At 37.5% G+C, this 25005-nt stretch overlaps 1 protein-coding gene across 6 annotated transcripts in view; it reads left to right on the top strand.

The window, feature by feature from the left end:
- Positions 1–25005, top strand: part of Lypd6b (LY6/PLAUR domain containing 6B) — a 237976-nt gene that overhangs the window by 105116 nt on the left and 107855 nt on the right. The window contains exon 3 of one of the 6 annotated variants that reach the window (XM_087210062.1): positions 4170–4277. The exons of the other annotated variants lie outside the window; for them this stretch is intronic. The gene's annotated coding sequence lies outside the window, so the exon portion shown is untranslated. The remainder of the gene's footprint in view (positions 1–4169; positions 4278–25005) is intronic. 6 annotated transcript variants of the gene reach the window in all.

Genomic DNA, 25005 nt, shown 5'->3' with positions numbered 1-25005 from the left:
TATTTATTGAATAGTTAAATAATAATTAAAATAATACATATTTATTCATGTTATTATCATTCCTACTGCTTTTCATTCCTTTGTGTAGATTTATACTTCTTCCTGGTGGCAATTTCTTTCAGTTTGAAAGAATTTCTTTGACAGTTCTTATAGCACATCTCTTAAAGCTTTCATTTATTTTAAAAAGTCTTTATTTCATTTCAGTTCTGGAAATGTATTTTTTGTTTTGCTCCATATAAAATTTTAGGTTGATAATTTTTTCCTTTTGTCTTCTTAAGATGGTCAGCTATCTTAGTTGCATCCTTTCTGATAGTAAATCTGATGTCTTCTAATCTTTGCTCCTTTGTCTATAGTGTGCTCTTTTCCTCTGGCTACTTTAAAGATCTTTTAATTATTGGTTTTGAACAGTTTTATTATTGTATATTTTACTATAATTTTATTTATGTTTCTTTGCTTACGGTTCATTGAGTATCTCAAATGTATAATATTATAGTTTTAATCAAATTGGAAAGTGTTTAGTCTATATTTCTTCCAACATTTCATTAGCTTTTAAGAGAATTCCAATTATATATATATTTCAGTTCACCAATATTCTTTTTATTTTTTTAAAATTTCTTTCCTCTTCAGTGGCACCATGCCTACCTTACAAGCACAAGGTCCTGAGTTCAATCCCCAGTAATGTAAAAAGAAATTTTTTTCCTTTCCTTTCTGTTTCAATTTTTTTTTTTTTTGGTACCAGTTATTCAACTCAGGTCCTAGCTTGTGAAGCAGGTGGTGGAACCACTGAGCTAAATCCCCAGCCCTCTCTGTTTCATTTTGAATCATTTCTATTACTATGTTGTGAGATTTTCTTATCTTTTGTTTTGTGATGTTTAACAAGCCATTAATTCTATCCAGTGTTCTTTGAAGAAGTTAGAGATGGGGCTTTAAATGTTATATATATATATATATATATATATATATTTATTTATTCAACTCTTTGAACAAATGGAATGTAGTTATAACAGTTTTAATGTTCTTGTCAGTTAATTCTAACATCTGTGTCTGTTCTGGGTGGTTTTAATTGATTGGTTTTTGTCATTATGTTTGTATTTTTCTGCTTCTTATTCTTTGTTATCTTCAAATTATGCCAGACATTGCGAATCTTACCTTGGGTGTTGAATATTTTTGTATTTCCATAGTTTTTGAACTTTGTCCTAGGAAGCTGTCAAAATTCTTGGAAATAGTGTGCTACTTTTTGGTATCCTTTTAAATACTTGCCAGGCCAGATGACAGCAGTATTTAGGAGAGGGATTAGTGTCCTCCACTCTTCAGTAAAAGTTGTTCCCTAATTTATTCCCTGGGTACTTTTTAAATATGGACAATGGGATAGGCATTAGGCATGGAATAGGAAATAAGAGAAAATTCTTCCTCTTAAAAAGTTTACAGTCTATGGTTGGAGATAGACAGTGAAGCAATAGTTACATGTCAGGTAGTAATATGCACTTTGAAGAAAAAAAGGTCAGAGTAAGAGGAGAGAGAACAATGACAGCAGAGTAGTGTAGAATAATATATAACTATCTGAGAAGAATTCTTTGAAAACGTGACATTTGAGGAGAAAGTAGAAGGGAGTGAAGCAGCATACCAGGTGGCTGTCTAGGGTTGGGGCATTTCAGGAAATGGAAATAAATGCTAGGATGGAATAACAAAAGGAGAACATGATGGTGGTATGTTTGAGGAAGAGCAAGGAAGCTAGCATGCTCTGGTGTGGTGAGACAGTGAGGGAAATACTGAAAATAAGGTCAGAGGGATAGCGTTTGGGTTATGGGGAATCATATGAGTCTTTGTTGGGTATGCTAAGGACTTTGAGTTTTATTAAATTTGGTAAGGGAAACTATCTGGAAACTTTCAGAAAGGTAATGGAGTGACCTGACCTGCCTCTTGGGGATTATTGTTATGGTTATGTGGAGAACTGATTATGAGTAGTGTGGTACAGAGAAACAGATTAGGAAGCTATTATAATCATCCAGGCTAAAGGAGTTGGCAGAAATGGAGGTGATAAAAAAACAGTCGGATTCAGGATATTTAGAAGTTAGAGCCAGCAGAATTTGCTATTGGGAGAGAGAGAGGAAGAGGAAGGGAGAGAGTGAAAAGAAGGAGGGGAGAGAGAGTGAGAGCGAGAGAGAGAGAGAGAGAGAGAGAGAGAGAGAGAGAGAGAGAGAATGTAAGAGCATGCATATGCCAGAGTGTACACATCTAAGAGTGATTTCAAGGTGGTGTTGTTTTTGTTGTTTGTCCCACCATCCCTCTAGGTACAGGAAAAAGAAAGTTGCTATTAACTAGCATGGAGAACACTGCAGAAGAGACTAAAAAGTTCAGGTTTGGATGTTGAGTTCCCTTAAATATGTCAAAGAGGCAAACAAATCTGAAATCTTTATAAGTGTTGCCTGGAGATGTAAAATTGAGTCACCAGCATATAGAAGGCATTTGAAAACATGACTTGATGTGATCACCTAGGGAATAATTGTAAATGAGAGAAAGATGGCAGAGGGCAGGAATTATCTGACGTTTAAAAGTCAGGAAGATGAGGAACCATCAAAGGAGGCTAGAAAGGAATGGCCATAGAGGCAGAATGAGATTCAAGAAAGTGATATTATGGGATTCAAGAGAAGAAAGCATTTCCAGAAAGAAGATTGATATACTATGCCAGCTACTGTGCAAGTTTGATGGAAATAAGATAATAGATTTGACTTTGGGATTTGGCAATGTGGAGGATATTGGCCAGATCAATCTCACTGAAGTGATGAGAACAAAAATCTGATTGGAGTGGATTCAAGAAAGAATGGAGATGAAGGGGCAATGGTGGGTCTGGCAGTCTTTCGAGTCATGCATGCATATACCTAACATGCTTAGATGTCCTAAAGAAGACTTAAGAAAGGGTTCCCAGTGGTTAACCTCTGAAAGACAGAGATTGAATAAAGGTGGGCATAGAGTTGGTTGCAGGACACTTTTAATTTTCCCTCTACAACTTTATGTACTATTTGATTTTTTCCAATTAAGCTAGCATTGCTCTCATTGAGAAACAACTCTTACAAAATATATATTAGTATGTGAAAAATATATAAAGTTAGAATATGTTATATGTAGTATAATTAGGTCAAATAAATAACAAAGTATGAAGATAATAAACAGGAACAAAATGGATACAGTATTAAAAATAATAACATAAAGTAGAAATAGAATGAACTTTGGAATCTGGAAGTACGTGGGGCTAAAACCTGGCATCTATATACATTATGTAATGTCTCCTAAGGTTTGTTTCGTTTTTTGTGATATTAACATAGACACACCATCATCTTGAAGGGTTGGAATAGACTACTATACATTAAGCCCCTGGAAATTATTAGCTTCTTGGTCATTATATTATTCTCTGTAATTTTATGTATTTTTCAATGTTTTAAAATAGATAGCATATCCATACATTACTAGCATAATTAAAAATCAGAAACATTAAAAACAGACTGGAAAAACAGTCACCAAAATGTTAGTAGTGTTTGCTTATATTCCTAGGTTATAAGACTATAACTGGTGGTCATTTTCCCCTTAGTAGAGTTCCTGGGTTTTATTTTATTTATTTATTTATTTATTTATTTATTTATTCTTTTATTGTACATTTTAGGTGTACAATACATTTACATTTATCATTGAGTGCTTGTACCTGTACATGATGTATCTTAGTTATTTTTTCCCCCATTACCTGTGCGCCCTTCACCCCCTCCACCCTTCCCTATTTACATAGATTTCATTTTCCATTTTTTTCTTTTCTCATAATTTTTCCTTTCCCTTCATTCCTTTCCCCTTCCCCTCCCATAACCCCTACACCTTTGGACCTTTTCCTATTTCAAATTATGAATTATTCATTTTAATCCTTATTTACACTTTCAGTTTCTCACACTAGAGAAACTATTCGGTATTTACACATGTGTGTCCTATTTATTTAACTTAAGAGTATGGGCTCAATATGCATCCATTTAGCTATAAATATCTCTAGAGTTTCTCATTCTAGTTCCTGGGTTTTAAAAACCAAGAAGCTATCAAATAAATAGAATTTTTGAAAATAGAAATATCAGGTGATATGATGTTTTCCTGCTCAGCTCACTGACTCTTCTTTTTTTTTTTTTTGGTACCAGGGATTGAACTCCGGTCCTTGTGCTTGTGAGGCAGGTGGCGGAACCACTGAGCTAAATCCCTGGCCCTCGGCTCACTGACTCTTGTCGAGCTGGAGAAGGAGTACAAGGGTTAGTGGGAAAGCTGAGCTGGTTTCTACTATCCGAAAAAATGAGTAGAGCAAATCTAATGCACCAGAAAATAAATTAATGAAAATGTGATTTTATTTACAGATAACCTTTCAGGCTTTCACTTGGTGACTAAGTTAAAGTCTACCTGTGAGATTTATAAGGAGGATGACTTGTAAAGACAGCCTCAGTTTCCTGTTGTTCTGGTGTTATTTGTAGAGTGTCCTTTCACTTTGAGAAGTCCTAGTTTGAATGAAAAATTATACTTGTCCTCCCTAGTAAAGGATGTGGAGCCTTTAAAAGTTTCACAGAACTTGATAATCTTCTTGGGTGGTATTGCTTAGAGATTTGTGTATTACAATGGGGAATAGGATGTTTGACTGATGAGATTTAAAGGATGTCAACTTCTAGATTTAAAGTTTTATGATGAGATAGAGAACAATAAATAGCAACCAGAATGGGGAGATCTTGCTGTGAAATTTTCTGTCCTGCTTAAGTTGGCAGTGTGAGGATTAGTTCTCTTAGAGGCAAGGTGAAACATCATTAAGTAAAATGTGTTTGCAAATCATTAGGTTCTATTCAAATGTAAAGTCTTTTCATGTGTATAATTCCATTTGGACATCACCATATTATCCAGCATTAAAAAAAATAGATATGGGAATTGAAAGTACTTGACTGATCTGGGAATTAAAGCTAGATTTCCTCATGCTCTTCCCATATGAACATAGGTATAGGAGCCTTCTCCACACTCTGTGGGTAGGGATTTTTCTGAATAGGAAAAAAAGTGAGTTTAGGTAGCTCCCTGGCATAAGCGGTATTGTTTCTTTTTCAGGAGACTAATTATCTTCACTATATAAAGTGCTTTTGCTACATGATACACTGAGAAGAAGATGATGAGTTTTGGACTGAATATGCTTGTCCATTTCTAGGGTGGAATAGTTTTTGGTTAACTACTGGGAGATTTAGGTGTGTATAATTTACCTTGACATTGGAAATTCCATTCCTTTCTCTTTCCCTTCAAAAGCTCAGTGAAAGCTTAGCCATGGACAGAACTTCAAGGGCTTGATCTGATACCAGTTGGGTCTCTTGCTTAGTACTTTACTCACATACTGACTTTTAAATTAAGAATTATAGCATGGAATTTAAAGATTGAAAGAAAAAATAAGAGCTTATAGCTACTTTTTCAACTCTTTCTGAATGCATAATCTTTGGAGAAAAGTCTTATCATTCTAAGTAATGCTTTTATCTCAATGACAAGTGATATTTCATTTTGATTTAAGAATCTAGAGTTTGGATAAAAATTTCTTTTGGAAAGTGTTAGTATTTTGTGCTGCTGAATTCAGTAACTTATGATAAAGAAAAACTCCAGTGCAGATCTTTCCTCTGTCTTAAAATCATATCAAGACCCCACATATCTGAGTAAAGGAAATTACACCTTAAGGCTTAACACAGAAATCTCAAAGGTTGGTCTCCTTTAAAGCTGGGCTGTCAACAGCCTGTAAATTAGAACCATAGGGAATGTTGAAACTTAAAGTTCATGTTTGACATGAAGGGAGTTCACCCACAACTATTCTGAGGGCTAATCTTCAGTGACAGATGCAGAGACAGGAGACTCAAGAATTATTAGGAAAACCCAAGCCTTCTTCCATCCTAAGCCCCTTTAGTTTTCATTTAGGCATCAGCCAATCATTGCCAAGAATGTCTGAAGGGATTGATCCCAGCTATTACAAATGGTCTTGTTTTGTATAATGTACTGAGAGAATCATTTGATTCTATGATATATTTTGCATATATTGTAACAACCACTGATATCAGTGATCATAGTGATTTTTTCCTCAGTCAGTGTCAACATGGACTTGTGGAAAGAATGCTCCTAAAGCTAGAAGGTAATCCTCATTGCAGAAATCCAAACTATATATTACCATTAATTAGATAAATTGATGAAACTTTTGATGCCTCAATTCCCACATCAGTAAAGGGAGATTAAGATAACTTCTCTGCTTACCTTAATGGGATATTTTCTTTGTCAAAAGGATGATTAGATATTAATCTAATGGAAAAACTAGAATGCTGACTTTATGAAGACTTGCTCTCCATACTTATATTTAGATCATGATATGAGAAGTTTCCTCCTTCTAATTCCCCTTGCACTTGGTCACGTTGTGTGGTTGGCAGATAGGTTGTACTTGAATATGAGTCACTTCTGTGCAAAGACAATTTAACTGCAGGTATGAGATACTTTAGGGCTCTCTTTTCCTGCTGTGGTGATTATGGAAATGTGTTTCTACACTTCAGTGCTGTAGGGAATGCCAAGAAAATACATGGAAGGTAGCTATCTTGGAGAGGTGCCTAGACCCACAGTGGCCTTTGAGTAAGCAAGAAATGGACTAGACTGTCAGATCACTGAGACTGAAGGGTTGTTTGTTACTGCAGTGCAACCTAGTCTATCCAGACTGCTCTAGGTATAAAGAAGTCATAAAATCATTACTATGAAGTCTTTTAGCTTTGTTCTAGTCCTAGTATTTGTCACTAATTTTCTGGTGTCCCATTTGCTGATATCTAAGGAATTTGAATGTGATTACTTTGATTCTTCCTCCATCCTCCTATTCTCAAGAATTTCTAATGTCCTATTGAATGTAACCTGGAAGAACAAACTATATAAGCAATGATAACACATTGGCGTTACAACACAAAAGATAAAAAAAGCTATGTTCAAATACTACTGTGTCTGCGCTGGGCATGGTGGTGCATGACTGTGAGAAGCTGAGGCAGAAGGATCACAAGTTCAAGGGCAACCTGGACTAGCAAGACACTGTCTCAAGAAACAAACAAACATACAAACAAACAAACAAACAACAAAAAAGTACTGTGTCTGGCATATAATGGGTACTCCAACATGTATTGGCAATTGAAGAGAAATTGGATCTTTACGGTGATCATATGGCAAACTCTAATAAACTATCCTACTTGACCTTGCAAGCAAAGTTTGGTATAATTCATCACTCTCTCTGCTGTGGTTTATATGTGGTTTGTTCCTCAAGGGTTCATGTGATGGAAGCTCTGCCCTTACCCCTACCTCCTGTGACAATGTTAAGAGGTGGTGGGAGCTGGTGGGAAGTCCATAGGTCATTGGAGGTGGTGCCTTTGGAAGGGATGACGATAGTTCTCATGGAGCCCTGAGTTAATTTTTGTGCAAGTGAGTTGTTATAAAAACCTGCACCATGGGACCAGGGATTTAGCTCAGTGGTTTCGCTGCCTGCTGTGCAAACACAAGGATCTGAGTTCGATCCCCGGTACCAAAAAAACCCACAAAAAACCCTGCACCTGACCTCTGAGTTGCTCTCTGGCTTCCTGTCTTGTGATGTGAGCTGTTTCTCTCAAGTGTATTTCTGCTACAGTGAAGCCACAGGGTCCTCTCCAGAGCTAGCCCCATGCTGTCTGAATATCCTGCTTCCAAAACTGTGAAGGAAAGAAACCTATTTTCTTTCTAACTCTTGTCTCAGTGACCACGCTTTGGTCTCCTTTGCTGAATCTTCCTCATTCTAAATATACAGGGCTCTAGGCTCAATCTTTGGGCCCCTTTTATTTTATTGGAATTCTTCAGTCACATTTGCTTTCAGTTTTAATAATGAGTGACGTGTGTGTGTGCTTCTTTTAAAAAATATCATTTTCTTTATTAGTGCCTGTGTGCAGGACATAATGTTTACATTCCTGGTGTGGAGTTGGTGCATGCACATAACATAACCATTCCTTTTTTCATCCCCCTTCCTTCTCTCCCTCCCCCTCTTTTGATCCACTTCCTTTTTTTGGTACATGTTTGCAGTGCATAATGTTTACATGCCTTGTTCATCCTTTTCCTCTCCATTCCCTCCCTCTCCTTTCCTTCTCCCTCCATCTCTTGATCCACTTCCCCTTTGAGAAAGATCAATCTCCCAACTTTTTATTATCTACCTTTTATTTTGCTCTTTATTTATAATTTGGGTTTCTCATATAAGAGAAACCATGTGATATTTAAGCTTGTGCATCTGATTTATTTCACTTAATATTAGGTCTCACAGGGCATGCATTTTACTACAAAAGACTCAAGCCTATCCTTCTTTATGGCAGAGTAGTACTCCATTTTATGTTTCCATTCATCTGTTGATGGATATATATAGGCTGCTTCCAAGATTTAGCTATTATAAATTGTACTGCTATAAACATGGGTATGGATGTATCACTGCAATATGATGTCTCTAATTCTTTTGAGAAGATACCTAGATGGGAAATAGCTAGATCAAAAGGAATTTCTAGGTTTAGTTTTTTGATGGATCTCCGTACTGATTTCCAGAGTGGTTGTATTGATTTACACCCCACCAATAATGTAGAAGGATTCATTTTTCCCTGCAGCCTTGGCATCATTTGTTATTTGATTTCTTGATGATAACCAAAAATGAGAAATTGAAATGAATAGACACTTCATAGAAGAAGTACAAATGACCAATAAATGCATGAAGAAATGCTCAACATCACTGGCTGTTAGAGAAATGCAGGTGAAAACAGCACTAAGTGATTTCTTTTTATTGATTTATACATTCTCCTGGATACAGAGAGTAGCAACCCTCTATCTTACATTACTAAACATTTTTGAGCTTTCCTTTCTTTTCCTTTTTTTTTTTTCTTGGTACCAGGGATTGAACTTGGGACCTTGTGCTTGCAAGGCAGGTGGCGGAACCACTGAGCTAAATCCTCGGCCCCAACTAAACATTTTCTCCATTACTTATATTTTTACTTATAGCTTTCCATATAAATAATTTTCATTTTATATGCAATCAAACATGCCATTTAAAAAAATTTTTAGCCCTTTGGACTTAGTGTGAGATTTTGGTCATTTGTTAATTTATAAAATGATTATGCTTAAAATGTGAGAATGATGACCATATTCAAGCCATTTTCCTTTGTTCATCCACCATTATTTGGACACTTTTTTGGGTTGGAGAGGCACAAGTGATTCCAACCTATATTCTTGCCAAATTACCCTTATTACTGTAATAATTAGTCATTGCTGTGTGACAAAGCACTCCACAATTTAGTAGTATAAAATATAACATTGATAAACATTTTTTGTCTATCTTAGTTTCTGGGAGTCAGGAATTCAGAAGTGAAATGGCTAGTTAATTCTGGGTTAGAATCTCCCATGAGGTTTTAGTCAGATGCTGACCAATGCTACAGTTATCTGAAGGCTTTCTGAGTCTGGAGGGCTTATTTCTAAGGAGACTTATTCATATGGCTGGCATTTGGTGCTGGCAAGTTGACCTTTGTCTATGGGAGCTTTATCATGGAGCTGCTTGAGTCTCCTCATGGCATGGTACTTAGATTTCCTAGAGAAATTACTCCAATAGACCAAGGGAAAATCTTCAGTTTGACTTACCGTTTCTACCTAATTCTATTGGTTTTCTATTAGACCATCCTTGCTTGTGTGTGTGTGTGTGTGTGTGTGTGTGTGTGTGTGTGTTGCAGGTGGTGTGGGGACTACCAAATATGTGAATACCAGGAAGTGCAGTTATTGGGGGCCATTGTAGAAACCAGTTGTCACAGTAAACAGATATTATTATTTGTTTGAGACATCTTCTTGGATTTCATATGTATACTTTTAATCTTAGAATACAGAAATGCCAACTGATAAACAGTGGTGGAATTTATCCAAAGTGCCATTAATCTTACACATAACAGAGAAGAAATGGTTGAATTTTTGTGTGCTGTTTGCTCTAGTAGGGCCCTCAGGATAGAAAGTGTCTGAGGTCTGAGATCACACTGACACAGTACTTTCTGGGACAGGCTTTATTATTCTTGATTTACTACATCCCGCATATTTCTTCAAATGCAAATATTTTTGTCTTGGTTACTTTTCTTGCTGCTGAGACAAAATACCGCACACCCAAAGTTAAAGGAGGAAAGGTTTATTTGCTCACAGTTCAAAGAGGTTTCAGTCCATAATTGACTGGCTCCAAGGCAATGGAGTACATAGAGGAGAGACAGTTCATAGAAGGCAGAAGGTAGCAAAGCAACAAGGGGCCATAACAGTGTCTTCCTATCTCTTATATCTTACCCAGACTGCTTAGGGTGAGTAGCACTCACACCCTTAATCCTAGTGCCCTTCAGCCTAGCATTGCACCAGGAATCAATTCCAGAGTCACAAACTCTAGATCCGGCCACCTCTGAAAAATTCCCACCTATGACTGTCTGAGGCTTTGGGGGTACATCTAGACTCAAGCCATAACAATTTTAAACAAAATAAATCAGAGAAGGGGCAAGAAAATATTTAAAACAGAGTGGAAATAGTTGCAAATATAGCAATAATTGTTCTAGTTTTTGGGTGCTTGCTATGTGACAGATGTGTAGTTGAACCTTTTCATAAGGTACATCTTATTTATTCCTTCCACAGGCATTGATAGAATGTGGTATTATCCCCACATTAAATATGATAAAACAGAGTAACTCATCCAAAATCATGTAGCAAAGTTTGGGCTGAGAGTTGAGCCTATGTTTGTCTTCAAAAGCCATGGTTAACACCACCTCTCACTGTATTACACACACACACACACACACACACACAAACACACGCCTCACAATGTTTGAGCATCAGAGAATTGAAAAGTCAGTAAGTTGTTGTTTGTAAAGGTCTGTCTCTAAGGTATAAGATCCAGGAAAATGTAATACTGGATATGAAAATGATTTAAAGTGGAAAAGTGCTTTATAAATGCAAGATGGCAGTGTTATTAATATTATTCAAGTCTGAGAAGTAAGAAAATGAATCATGTCTAATTCTTCTGTTTTTTCTTCAGTCAGTTTATAGCAGAGCACTCACCCATTAATCCTTACCCTGTTAAAACAATAACTGCATATTCAGGTAATACATTGGAGTTAATGTGTAATTAAAGAAAATTATCATCTGATTGGCTATGAAATGGCAATAGCAATATTTCAAGATAATATATATTCTAGACCAATAAAAGTTTTAGATTAAGAAAGCTCGCTAAACTGTATAATTTAGGAAGATATCAAATCATCAGTTTAAAACTAAGGCATAAATTGCTTTATGTCTGCAAAAGCATTTTGTTGCAATGTCAATATGGTGCCATATTTGTCTTCAACATGAAGACATTGTCTTTTTGACAACAACTGTTTAAGTGAAGTGGGCCTCAGGAGTGGGGGAAGCATGTCTTCCTTGCATTTTCTCCTCTTTTGACATGTTCTTTCGTGGCATTAACACATTAACGATGAACTTGGATGACGATCTTGAGAGTGAGGGATGATATGTAGCCCTCATTACAGCTCCTTGGCAACTGGCCCATAGACACCAGCAGCAAGAGCCTTGATTTCATTTTAAAAGGAGTTAGAAGAATGTGAAGGAGGTCATGGCCATCAATCTGTTATCACTCTGTGAGATAGGATCTCTTTAAGGAGGTGCATGAAACATTTTAAAACCTCCGCTGAAGGTCCCCAAATGACAATGTTCACTTTACCACTTCTAATGAAAGTGTGCAATCTCTGAAACAGAGCTCAAAAGCACTACATAACAAAAATTGTTCAAGCAAATGCTTTCATTTTAAATCATCCCCAGCTAGAGTCAGCATATATGGTCAATATGTACAGTGAGGCATAAATATGAGAGCAAAAACAATTTCTCCAGTCCCATTTGGTTTTATTAACTCCACCTGCTTATGCATGGTCAGTCATTGTCCTACTGAGTTTGAATGTCCTTGTAAAGCCACCCATTGATTGGAAGGCAGAGGTCATCTTGAGGACCCTTAATCCCAAGGATACACCTGTTATTACCAGCTCTAGCCATGAGGTCTGTGCATATTAATATGCCCTGTGTTTTATTCCTTTATTTTTAAGCATTTTTTAAAGAATAAAAGTACATAGTACTTAGAATTTGAGTCATCCAACATAGGATTTAGTTTTGTGAAATTTTATCTGACATTTAGGTGCATGCATTTGTATTTTTACACAATTAAAATTCTGATGCATGTTCAAATATGTTTTATTTATCCTAATTAATGTAAACTTTTTGCTGTCACAAAGGGGTTTTTTTTTTGTTGTTTTTTTTAAGAGTAGGAAAAATTTATTGGGAGAAAGAAAGCTTCTGCCTAAGAGAGACAGAAGGGGGACCAGAAAGTAGTTTGGCCACCCACCCCGCTTTTCAAAGATGTTTTATAGAACAAAGCCATGTGATGAGGTGGGTACAAAGTGGGAGAAAACTATAAGACCCAATGGAAATGTACAAGGTGGGCATGAGGTGGGACAAAACCATGACCAACCAATAAGATTACAAGTACAGTCACCCAGGCAATATTGACTAAATGGGAACCAAATGGGATGACAAGTCACATACAAGGAATTTCCCATTTAGAATATCAATCACTGCTATCTATCTCTAGGGAAAGTAGTACTTCTTTTCCTTTTTATAATGATAACCAGTGAATGTGCCTCAGTTGTTCTCCATGTTGGTTCCTTGCTGTGTTGGCTCCTGGAGGGCTGGTGCCTTAAGGGAGGGCCTTCCTACCTGCCAACAATATATCTAATTAACTTATTTATCTATAATATTCCCTCCTCTGAAGAAGCACCCCTAATTGTTGTGAGGGGGCAAAGGGCGATGACTGTTCTGGCTACTTTCAACTGGAGAGGGTTGTAATTGTGATCAGCAGTTAGAGGTACTCTACAGAGAGTCTATCTAAAGGCCCTTGATAGGCGCCAGGCATTGTCATCTTGGTAGCCATATAGCTTTGAGTCTGGAGGAGACAAAGGCAAAGAAACAGTTAATACATGGGCCAAATTATAAGGTCAGCAGGATCGCGATGAATATAGCCAATAAGGGTGTCCACCGGGAGGAACTAGTGATCGTCTCCCACAAAGAGGATAAGGAGAAGGTCCAGGGGACTTCAGAATCCAACATAGAAGTCGTACTGTATAGTTTAGTAGTTACAAGCCATTTACAAGGTCGGTCTGGTGAATCCTGGTAAAAGAAGACTAGCATGTTTGTCATTGGTTCCATTTGTATGATTGCTTGGAGTTTGAGAGCCTATGTCCATCTTAGTATGGAATAGTCTTTCAGTCAAACACCTCCATCTGATCCAAGACATTAAATAACATAAAGAAAACTCTTACTTGTTATCCTTTAGTAGGATGCCATCTCTGACTTGGTGGAAGACATCCAAAATGATATAGGGGAAGAGATGTAATTTCCAAACCTACTAGATATCTGAAACATGAGTTTGTGTTCTCTAAAACCAAAGAATGAATTCTAGGAATAATGGAGGTTAAGAGTAGGAAAAATTTATTGGGAGAAAGAAAGCTTTTGCCTAAGAGAGACAGAAGGCGGACCAGAAAGTGGGTTGCCCCTCAAAATTTTGACAATAATGTTTCAGATAGGCCCATAATCCATCAAGTTGATATGTCACAATTTAACTATTCTCTTCCTGGTGGACGTTTAGGTTGTTTCCACAATTTCCTCTGCTATAGATGATAATATAATAAATTTATTCATGAGAAAATTTTTTCATTGTTAAGGTACTGTTTTCTTAGAATAAAATTTTCAGGAGTGGATTTAGAGTTTCAAGCCTACTTTTATCCTCATGGATTGTTTTTCCTAATAGATGGTGAATGATTTTTTTCTTCTTTTTTACGCTGTTAAATTTTGAGAGTCTAATCAAGTATGTAGGAGTTCACACAGATAATTTGCCTGACCAAATTTCATGATTATATTAGTAATGGTTCCAGCAGGGCACAGAATTCACCTCACTGGCTCAGACGAAGAGGGATCAGTAAAGGGTGGTCCCAACAGAAGTGTGTGCATGGTTAAAGTACAAAGAACTACAACAATGGAAAGTCATGGCCAGCCCTGGGCTGGAGGGACAAGGGAAGCACGCAATGTTTTGGGGGACCTAGCTGGAGTGCAGGTGTACAGCCTGCCCCAGAGATGCTGAGATGAGTCATGTGGGGAGGAGGATGAAACACCGCGATCTCCCTTTCGTCCTTCCCTCCATCTCCTGCCAACACCTCCTGTTGGTCAAACCCAACCATAAGCCCCCTGGCACAGGTAGCTAGTTAATACTGTCCTCAGAGGTCATCTTCTGGGGCACAGAGCAGAGCAGACAGTGAATCTAGGGATTCATGTTGGACACAGAGGGCAAATGAGCAGCAAGCAAGCAATCAAACAAAAACCCCAGCCCAGTAACAATAGCAAGACAGAGTGCATGTTGCAGGATCTCAAGTGTAGATCATAGATCTTGGCCTCCATGTGCTGATTTATGGAAGGAGGAAAGGAAAGAAGAAGGAGGGGAGAGAGAAAGAAAATAGCTTTTTTAAAAAAGCTCTAAAAAGACTTTATGAGTCTTCACTCCAAGAATTCATGAAGTTTTAGTTGATCAAGTAATGCATATGACTTAGTTACTTCCTTGTTGTTGAGACAAAATACCTGACACCCACAAGATAAAGGAGGAAAGGTTTATTTTGTGGGTTGCTATGGACAAAAGGTGTCCCTTGGTTGAGCATACCAGGTTACTTCAGCTTGCATACCTGTTCATAGTATCGTATGACCCTCCCTTATGTAATACGTTTTATATCTCCTGCATAAAGAACAGATCCATGCATTTATGGCCCCAAACACCGTTACCTGGTTTCCCACATCACACAGTGTGTAGATGTTTCAGTCCATAATGGGCTGGATCTGAAGCAGGGTGGCATGGCAGAGAGAAACTGTTCTTGGTGGGGCAGGTAGAAAAAAGAAGCAGCCTCCCTCTTCCTTTTTATTCCATTCAGGTTACAAGCCTGTTGGTTGATGCCACTCACACCAAGGGTAAAGCTTCTGTCTTTATGAAATCCATTCAGCCACACCCAGAACTATGCTAATCCAATCAGTGGACTGAACGAGTTATTGTATACCTATGGTGCAGTCAGTTCCAAAAGCCCCATCTTGGAGTGCTTGAGGATATAAACCATAACAACATATTTGGGAAATACCAATATAGTATTAACAAACAGGTCCCCACTGACTCATTTGTTCCTTACTTTTCTAGTTATGGACACTTGCCTATGGAATCCAAGGGCTATCTAATCTTCCTATTTCTGCCATAACCAAGTAGCACAATGAACTCTCATGAATGTTTAATGACTGATTTTCTGAAATATTTACTCCATTTTTGAGAATATTAAAGAATGATCTTTAATTCATCACAGCTTATGGCTTATGAATGCAATACTTGGATAATAACGATAGGTAGTTCTCTTTGGATGTGGGACAAAGTTCTTTGTAATTATCAACAACAATTTTACTTTGGGTAGAGATCATCATTTTCTCTGTGCATTTAGCAGATAATTTATATCAATACTCAGGGCAATTATATGCATTTGAGAAACCAGGTAATGGTGTTTGGGGCCTTAAATGTTTGAGTCTGTTATTTTTTTATGCAGGAGTTATAAAGTATATTATGTAAAGAGGACTATAGGATACCATGAACAGGTGTGCATGCTGTACTAACCTGGTATCTTCCACAGGCTATACCTTTTGCTCTTAATGAACCACAAGAGTAGCATCACGTCTTGTGCTTCTGAAGCTGTGTTAGCAGAGCAATTATAAATCAGTATTATGTCTTACTAATTTCTCTACTGAGGTTCATCAGAGAAAGAGATAATCCAATTAATACATAGTTCATAAATAATTTGGAGCCAGCTCGAAATATATTAGGCATTTTTCCTCCTGCCAATTGATCTTTCTTCTGGTTTGCTTTAGGGTTTAGGCTCAGGTAAAAAGGAACTTGGATCTCACAAGTTAGAATTCCAGTTACAGTGTTACTCCTCCCCAACTCCTTCTCACCTCCCTCCACCCAAGCCAACCCCTTTGTCCAAGTTGTCAGACAAAGTGATGAAGACATGGCCACAAGAAGCTTCTTTGAGCATTGTCCTATAACTCAATGCCAACACTTAGGTCAAGGAAGCTTTTGAAGGATTGTCTTGCTAGGAAGAAATTGATGTGCATTCACATGTTCAGGCTGCATCCTTCAGGAAGGTATCAGGAATAAACTGGGCTTTCCCAGCCAAATACAAACTTTTCACATCAACTCATCCTCTCCACCCAAAACCTTTCCATTGGCAAAATCCAGGAATGCAAACATGTCCTTGCCTAGCAATGCATGCAGTAACTCTACAAATCACTAATCTCTAAGCCTGTTTGCTAAAGTCAAACAATGCCTAGCCCCAGCAAAGCCCTGCATAAACAAAGCCATGCCTGGCCCGAGAGTTAGGATAAGTAGATTACTTTCCAGACAGGGCTGAAGATTTCAGCTGCCAAAACACTAACTTTCCTCCTGGAAGGCTTTTCCTTGCCCAGATCCTCTCTTCCTCCCTCAGGAAGCCACCCTGCCTCTGGGGGCCATGGGATCCCTCCGGAAATTTCATCTTGTTAGGAAACAAGTCAACTTTTCTCTACCCCAATAACAACAGGGGAGGGGAAGCTTAGATGGGTTAGGATGGGAGAGAGGTGGAGAGGGAGTCCTGGTTTCAGTCCAAGTGACTAAAGCCGTGACACCCTTTTCCTCCACTGTTGATTAGGTAAGCACCATAACCCTTTTTCAAGTGACTCCTGGAGTACCCTGGAGTTCTTTAATTATGATAATCCTTTTTTTGGTACCAGGGACCGAACTTGGGACCTTTTGCTTGTGAGGCAGGTGGTGGAACCACTGAGCTAAATCCCTGGCCCCTGATAATCCTTTTTTGAATTACCTGCTATTGTTGTCTAATAGTTAATTTCTGATTTCTTTTACCACCACAGTGTAGATATTTGTTTTATTATTTTATAGTAACAGTTGAAAATATCTATCTAAAGTTACCTCTATATTTACCAACTTTCCTTTTATGTGTCACACTTTTGGGATTAATTTTCCTCCTTCCTAAATTATGTCCCTTAGAAACTTCTTTAGTGGAGTTCTGTTGGTAGTAAATTTGATATTTCATCCTCATTCTTTAAAAAATAGCCTCATTGAATATTTTAGGTTTTTTTTTTTTTTTTTTTTTTGCTTTGAGGATAACTACTGTCTGCCGACTTCATTTGTTGCAGTTAAGAAACCTGCTGCCAATCTTATTGTTGACCTCTTTCTGGGTGCTTTTATAACATTCCCATAGCCTTTGGTAATCTGCAGTACCTTTTCAATGTGTCTAAATGTAGAATATTCCTTATTTCTTCTACTTGAGATAGAGTGTCTTCTGCATCTTTAGATTGGTGTCTCTTATTAGTTCTAGAAAAATTGTGGGTACTATGTCTCAAAATTGCATTTCTTTGCTGGGTTTGGGCCAGCAAACCCTCACAGAGAGAGATGAATGAAGATGTGAGAGACATAGAAAATCTTTTGGGGGGCCAGGGGACTTCACTGAAATGGAGTCAAGCCCGCAACTGACTCAAACGCCCAAATTTATTGAGGAACAACAAAGGCATAGAATTCTGCTGGGTGCAGCTGTCTTTGTTTTAGATAGCAAGGCAGGCAAGCAAGGCGTGGTGATGGTTTGGGTGAATAATTAGCTTTTATCAGATTGTCCCTTAGGGAGCTTCCTTGTTTTCCCTGTAAGGTCTGTCACTGTCCGAGCTGCCCATCTCATCTTCAAGACATTTAGGTTTCTTGGAGTCACAGTCTTCCACCTCCCCAGTCAACCTGAGCAGACACTGACCCCCTGGATGTCCCAAGGAACTCCACATTTCTTTTCCTCTGTGTTCTTCCCTTCTAGGACTCCTATTAGACTTGTACTCAACATTTCCATTCTGTTCTCTATGCTGCTTAATAACCTTTTCACATTTTCCATCTCTATCTCTCTCACTCTACTGCATTGTGATCACCTTTTTACGTATGTCTTAATAGGTCAGTAATTTTCTCTTCAGTTATATAAATCAGTGGTTGAACCCATAAATTCAGTTTTTAATTACAATGATCTTATATTGTTGTTTGAGTGTTTGACTAGTTTGTAAATCCTCCTGTTTTCTTTCTTTATATTGTTGTTTGAGTGTTTGACTAGTTTGTAAATCCTCCTGTTTTCTTTCTTTCTTTCTTTCTTTCTTTCTTTCTTTCTTTCTTTCTTTCTTTCTTTCTTTCTTTCTTTCTTTCTTTTGAATCACACTCACACACTCAGGACCTTGTGCTTGCCAGGCAGGCACAGTGCCTTGTTTTCTTTCTTTAAACCTCTTTTTGTTTGTTCATTTTTAGTCACATATTTTATTAGATGAGATATTTCCTATATAGTAGCATTCTAAATATTTGGTATTTGAGGTTGTTTATTAATTCTGCTAATTCTTATTTATGTTGCTTTGTTTTCTTGTGTTTTGAGGAGCTCTGGAGTTTTGCATTCCTTGTCTTCTGGAGCTGGGGGTCAGAAGTGACCTAGGATTGTTTTAGCAACTTTCAAGAGCCTTGGCCTGCTGACAAAGTCTCATGTTTGGCTCCTTTACCATATGACTGGTGCTCAGTCTGGTTCCAGAGGCCTTAGGAGCACTTACTTCCAGAATAACCCTGACTTGTGTATGTGACTTGCCATTTATCATCTTATTTTATTTTTTCTCTCTCTATCCCTCTCTCCCTCTCTCCCTCTCCTTCTCTCTCTCCCTCTCTCTGTCTTCCTTCCAGCATGTATGTATATGTGCACACTTTATTGATTGATTGACTGCTGAGAATTGAATGCAAGGCTTTGTATGTGGTAAGTATATGCTTGCCACTGAGCTACATCCCCAGGCACTATGTGTACACTTTCTTGGGACATTATCTGTATGTTTTGGGTGGCCAGAAATACATTATAAGATTTACTTATTGTATTTATTTAGGATCTTGTTACAGTGTAGCAGGAAGGCCTTGCAGAATATGGGCTAGAGGCAGAACAATAGATCTTTTGAGAGAATGCCTGTTCCTTATTTTCAGTTATAGCTAACTTGTACATAAGTGTAGGTGAGCCCTGGAACTATTCCACTTTTGGCTACATGGTGTAATGGTGCCCAAATATCCAGCACATCACAATCTACCTTATCATCTTTCTTACTGGACTGATTACCTTGGTTACTGGCCATAGGTGTGTCTTCAAAATATAGTTCTGCATAGATAAGTGACTATTTTCAAGTTTTTATTTATGTTTTTGAAAGATGAGGTGAGCTTATGTTTCATTCTATAGCAAAGAGCTTTGTCACTTCAATGCAATGTATATTAAAATTTCTATAATTTGCTGCAACTGATTATTGTTTTTAAAGTAACAAATTGTACTCAACTATTTATTTAAGAGAAAAAACAACCCATTGCTGTTAAAATGTTTTAGCTCCTCACACTTGGGTATGATATTGCCATCATTTACTTCTTGAAAAATCAGGCTTGTGTCCTATTTTTCCTCTTATATCTGGTCATGTAGTAATCTTTTCCGGAATTGAATTGCATTTTCTGGTTAGCTTGGCAGAGATCTGGATATGGCAGCTAAGAATACTTCTTTGGATGGCATCTGAAATTTCCTGAGAGGGGCAATCATTAAGTATTTGAGGAAGTTAGTTGGCTTATGCTACAGATCTACATCATTAATTTCAGGGATACTTTTGGAAACTGAGTTCTTGTCCTGGTCCTTCTTGTTGGAACCACATATCCCTCCCCATATTGTTGTACAGCTGTTGCAATTACATGAGAAACTACCAAAAGGATGGAAAGTGGACACTTGAACTGCTTTTCATTTGGTGTTAATCAAGGCAGTCTTTAGTGTTTTTGCCTGCTTGGGATGAAGACTATTGAAAGAAATGTGTAAGGCACTCAGCATTTCCCAATGAGTTGTGGCAAGAGGGTCTTTGAATGTGAAAACTTTCCTTCACTTTCGCTTTTTAAAAATAACCTTTCAAAACAAGTCAAAATTTCTTAGGGCAATTGTAGAACATTTTGCATTTTAGAAAGTTGTTTATCTGTTCATTGCTCCTCCTATAAAAGGAAGAACACATCACTTGCCTTTTATTTTTGCTTAAGAGACTGCTGTATTTTAAATCTTGCCTGATGTTCTGATCCTCTTGATTGTTTTATACAGGAAGACAATCTGAAGAAAATTATCTTGGCCACTTGCTCAACCTCACAAATAAGAGAAAGGGAAAACTCACCTAGGGAATCTTATCTTTTTTCTGATGAAAAATGATAAGCAGTTTTTGTTGGGTTTCAAGGTAGTGCTGAGTGGGTAAATAGCAAAGGACCTGTGGATATTTGGGGGTCAACTGCATGCTTCCTAAAGCTCTGCATTTAGGGGATATCATTCATACACAAGGAAATCCTCTGTTGGCTATTAGCCATACTCATGCAAGGCAAGAATGAACAAATCCATATGTTTAGGAAGTTTTCTGAAAAAGCCACCTGCTTTGGACTTCTAAGTCCCTAACAAGAAAAGAAATAAAGTAAAGGACAAGAAACCTAAGAGCAAAATTAATTAGAGTATAAACAATATCTAAAACCTTGAGAAAACAATATATAAAATATAACAATCAAGATATCACTGAGTTTGGCCTGAAGGGATTAGGCCTGGGTTGCCCTCCAGATATACTTTCTGCCCTGTACTTCCTTTCAGAAAACAGACATGTCACGCTCCACCTGGACAACTTCTCTTTGGGCAGGATGTGCTTAATACCTTCATGTAAAAGAATGATGGACTGGTATGATGCATAGTGTCCTCTTCCTGATTTCTAACTGGAGAAAATCTTTGAGTCAATGGAACGGTTCCAGTTGTGCAATACCGAGTTTATCTCCTGGGTGGAGAAAGTTCCTGTGTGGAAGGGTGTGGATTGACAAGTGATTTTTAGGGTCATAGACTTTTCCCATGATGTTGGCAACATCCCAAGCTCATGGTACTCATGATGAAATAGATGAGGTGGACTGTAGCTAGCTTTCTTTTTTTTTTTTTAAATTGATTTTATTGGTACGTTTAAGGTATACAAAATAATGACATTCATCATTGGAAATTTGCACCTTTACATAATCCCTCTTGATTCTTATTTTTTCCCCATTCCCCTGCCCTCTCTTCAACCCTTCCACCCCTCCCTATCTACGAAGACTTTGTTTCCATTTTTTCATTTTCTCATATTAATTCCATTCCCTTCTTTCCTTTCCCCTACCCCTCCCACTTTCCCTTCCCCTTTGCCCCTTTTCTTCCTATTTCACATTACCTATTATACCTTTTAGTCCTTATTTACACTTTCAGTTTCTCACAGTAGAGAAACTAGGTGGTATTTACACATGTGTGTCCTATTTATTTCACTTAAGAGTATGGTCTCAATGTGCATCCATTTAGCTATAAATGTCTCTAATTTCTCATTTTTTATGGCTGAGTAATACACCATTTTATAAAAAAACCCCACATTTTCTTTATCCAGTCTGCAGTTGATAGGCAATTGGGCTGTTTCCAAGTTTTAGCTATCACAAATTGTGCTGCTATGAACATGGGTGAACATATATCACTGTGGTATGATTCCTTTAATTCTTTAGGAAAAATCCACAACAGGGGAATAGCTGTGTCAAATGGGACTTCCAATCCTAGGTCTTTGAGGTAACTCTATACTGATTTCCACAGTGGTTGCACCAGTCAACACTCCCGCCAACAGTGGAGTAAGGTTCCTTTTTCCCCAAAGCCCTGCCAGCATGTGTTATTGGTTGATTTCATGATAGCAGCCATTCTTTCTGGAGTGAGGTGGAATCTCAGCATTGTTTTCATTTGCATCTCTCGAATGACCAGTGATGTTGAACATTTTTTCATATGTTTATTTGCTATTTCTACTTCTTTGTCTGAGAAATGTCTGTTCATTTTGGACACCCATTTTTGGATTGGGTCTTTAAATTTGGGAGGTCTGTTTTTTTAAAGTTCTTTATGCATTCTAGATAGTAGACCTTTGTCTGAGGGACAGCAGGTGAAAATTTTTTCCAGAATTGTGGGTTGTCTCTTCACACTGTTGCTGGTACCTCTTGCTGTGCAGAAGCTTTTCAGTAAGAAGAGATCCCACTTGTTGATTATTTGTCCTAGTTCATGGGCAAATGAAGTTTTGTTCACAAAATCCTTTCCTACACCAATGTCTTCAAGAGTTCTACCTAACCTCTCTTCCAGTCGGTTTATTGTTACTGTTTTAATATTTAGATTTTTAATCCATTTTGATTTAGTTTAGTGCATGGTGAGAGATATAGGTCTAGTTTTAATCTTTGGCAAGTTGAAACCCAATTTTTCCAGCACCATTTATTAAAGAGGCTCTTTCCTCTAGTGAGGGTGTTTGGCTCCTTTGTCAAAGATGAGGTGGCTGAGTGTGTCTGGAGTTGTTTCTGCATCTTCTAATCTGTTCCACTGGTTCTCTTGTCTGTTTCTTTGCCAGTATGGTGCTGTTTTTATCACAGTAGCTTTATAGTATAGTTTCAAGTTGGGGATTGTGATACCCCCTACCATGCCTCTGTTACCTAGAATTGCTTTTGCTATTCTGGGTCTCTTCTAGTTCCAAATGAATTTTTAGATTGTTTTCTCAAGGTCCATGAAGTATGCTGCTGGGATCTCATTTGGGATTGCATTGAATCTATATAGCAGTTTTGGAAGTATGGCCATTTTCACTATGTTGATTTTTCCTACCTAGAAACAGGGGATGTTTTTCCATTTTCTGATATCATCTTCAATCTCTCTTTTCATAATGCTAAAGTTTTCAGAGTAGAGGTCTTCATTTTCTTTTTTTAGATTGATTCCTAGATATTTCAACTTTTTGGATGCTATTGTGAAAGGAATTATTTGCCCTATTTCTTTCTCAGTGAGTCTGTTATTCATGTGGAGAAAAGCTATTGATTTTTGTGTGTTGACCTTGTATCCAGCTACTTTACTGAATTTGTTTATTAAGTCTAGAAGACTTTTGGTGGCATTCTTGGAGTCTTCTATATAGAGCATCATGTCATCTGCAAAAATGGCAATTTGACTTCTTCATTTCCTATTTATTTCTTTCTCTTGTCTAATTGCCATGGCTAATGTTTCCAAAACTATATTGAACAGGAATGGTGATAGTGGACATCCTTGTCTTGTTCCTGATTTTAGTGTGAAGGATTTCAGTTTTTGATCATTTAGTATGATATTGGCTGTTGGTTTTTCATAGATGGTTTTTATCAGATTGAGATAGAGACCACCTATTCCAATTTTTTTGTATTGTTTTTATCCTAAATGCATGTTGAGTTTTGTCAAATGCTTTTTCTGCATGTATTGAGATGATCATATGGTTTTTGTCCTTGGCTCTATTGATACAGTGTATTACATTGATTGATTTGCATATGTTGAACCATCCCTGCATCCCTGGGTTGAATCCCACTTGGTCAGAGTGTGTGCTCTTCTTCATGATCTTCTGCATTCTATTTGCCAGTATCTTATTAAGGATTTTTGCATGGGCAAATCAGTGAGATTGGCCTATAGTTCCCTTTTTCATTTGGGTCTTTCTCTGCTTTGGGGATGAAGGTGATACTTGCTTCAAGGAATGAATTTGGGAGTATTGTTTCCCTTTCAATTTCATTGAAGAGTTTAAACAGCAGTGGCAGTAGTTACTCTCTAAATGTCCTGTAGAATTTGGCAGTGAAGCCATCAGGACCCGGGCTTTTCTTAGTTGGTAAGTTTTTAATTACATTTTGAATTTCATTGATTGATATTGGGTTGTTTAGAATTTTTAGGTCATTGTCATTCAATGCTCATCAGTCACATGAATTTAGGAATCTGTCCATTTATTCTGTGTTTTCCATCTTATTGGTGTATAGGTTCTTGTAGTGGGTATTGATGATCCTCTGGATTTCTGCTGGGTCTGTTGTAATTTCATCCTTTTCACTCCTAATTGCATGGATTTGGTCCTTTTCTTTCCTTTTTCTGATAAGGTTGGCTAAGGGTATGTCAATTTTGTTTATTCTTTTGAAGAACCAACTCTTGGCTTCATTGATTTTTTTGTATAATTCTCTTAGTCTCCATTGCATTGATTTCTCCTCTGATCTGAGTAATAGTTCCTCCCTTGTGTGAACTTTGGGTTTGTCCTTCTCTTCTTTTTTAGAAATTTGAGGTTCAGCATCAGGTTGTGTCATTGGGCTCGCTCTGTTTTCTTAATGTGAGTATTCACTGCTATGAATTTCCCTCATAAGACTGCTCTCTGTGTGTTCCGTAGATTCCAATATGTTGTATTGGCATTGTTATTTAATTGAAGGAACTGTCTGATTTCTTCCTTAATTTCCTCTGTGACCCACTGGTTGTTCAGAAGTGCACTATGCAGTTTCCATGTATTTATGAAATTGTTGCGGTTTCTTTTGCTATTTATTTCCAATTTCATCACACTATGGTCTGATAATATACAGGGGATAACTTCAATTCCTTTGCACTTACTTCAATATGTTCTATGAGCCAGTATGTGGTCTATTTTGGAGGACGACCCGTGTGCAGCTGAGAAGAATGTGTATTCTAATTTTGTGGGGTGGAACACTCTGTAAACATCTGGTAAGTTCATTTGTTCAGGAGTTTCATTTAGTTCTGGTATTCCGTTGCTTATTTTTTGTCTAGTTGATCTATCTGTTTGTGACAGTAGGGTATTGAGGTCCCCCACTACTATTGTATTAGTGCTTATATGATTTTTTCATGTCCATTAGTGTTTGTTTTATATAGTTGGGCACACTAGTGTTTCATGCATGTATAGTAATGATTGCCATCTCTTCCTCTTGGATTGTTC

Source organism: Heterocephalus glaber, unplaced genomic scaffold (assembly GCF_053883595.1).
Source record: "Heterocephalus glaber isolate CG9 unplaced genomic scaffold, H.glaber_assembly_v1.0 deba00001097, whole genome shotgun sequence".
In the NCBI taxonomy this organism is placed as follows: domain Eukaryota; kingdom Metazoa; phylum Chordata; class Mammalia; order Rodentia; family Bathyergidae; genus Heterocephalus; species Heterocephalus glaber.
The sequence above is the reverse complement of the archived record's forward strand: the minus strand, read 5'-3'. Positions and strand labels throughout refer to the sequence as shown.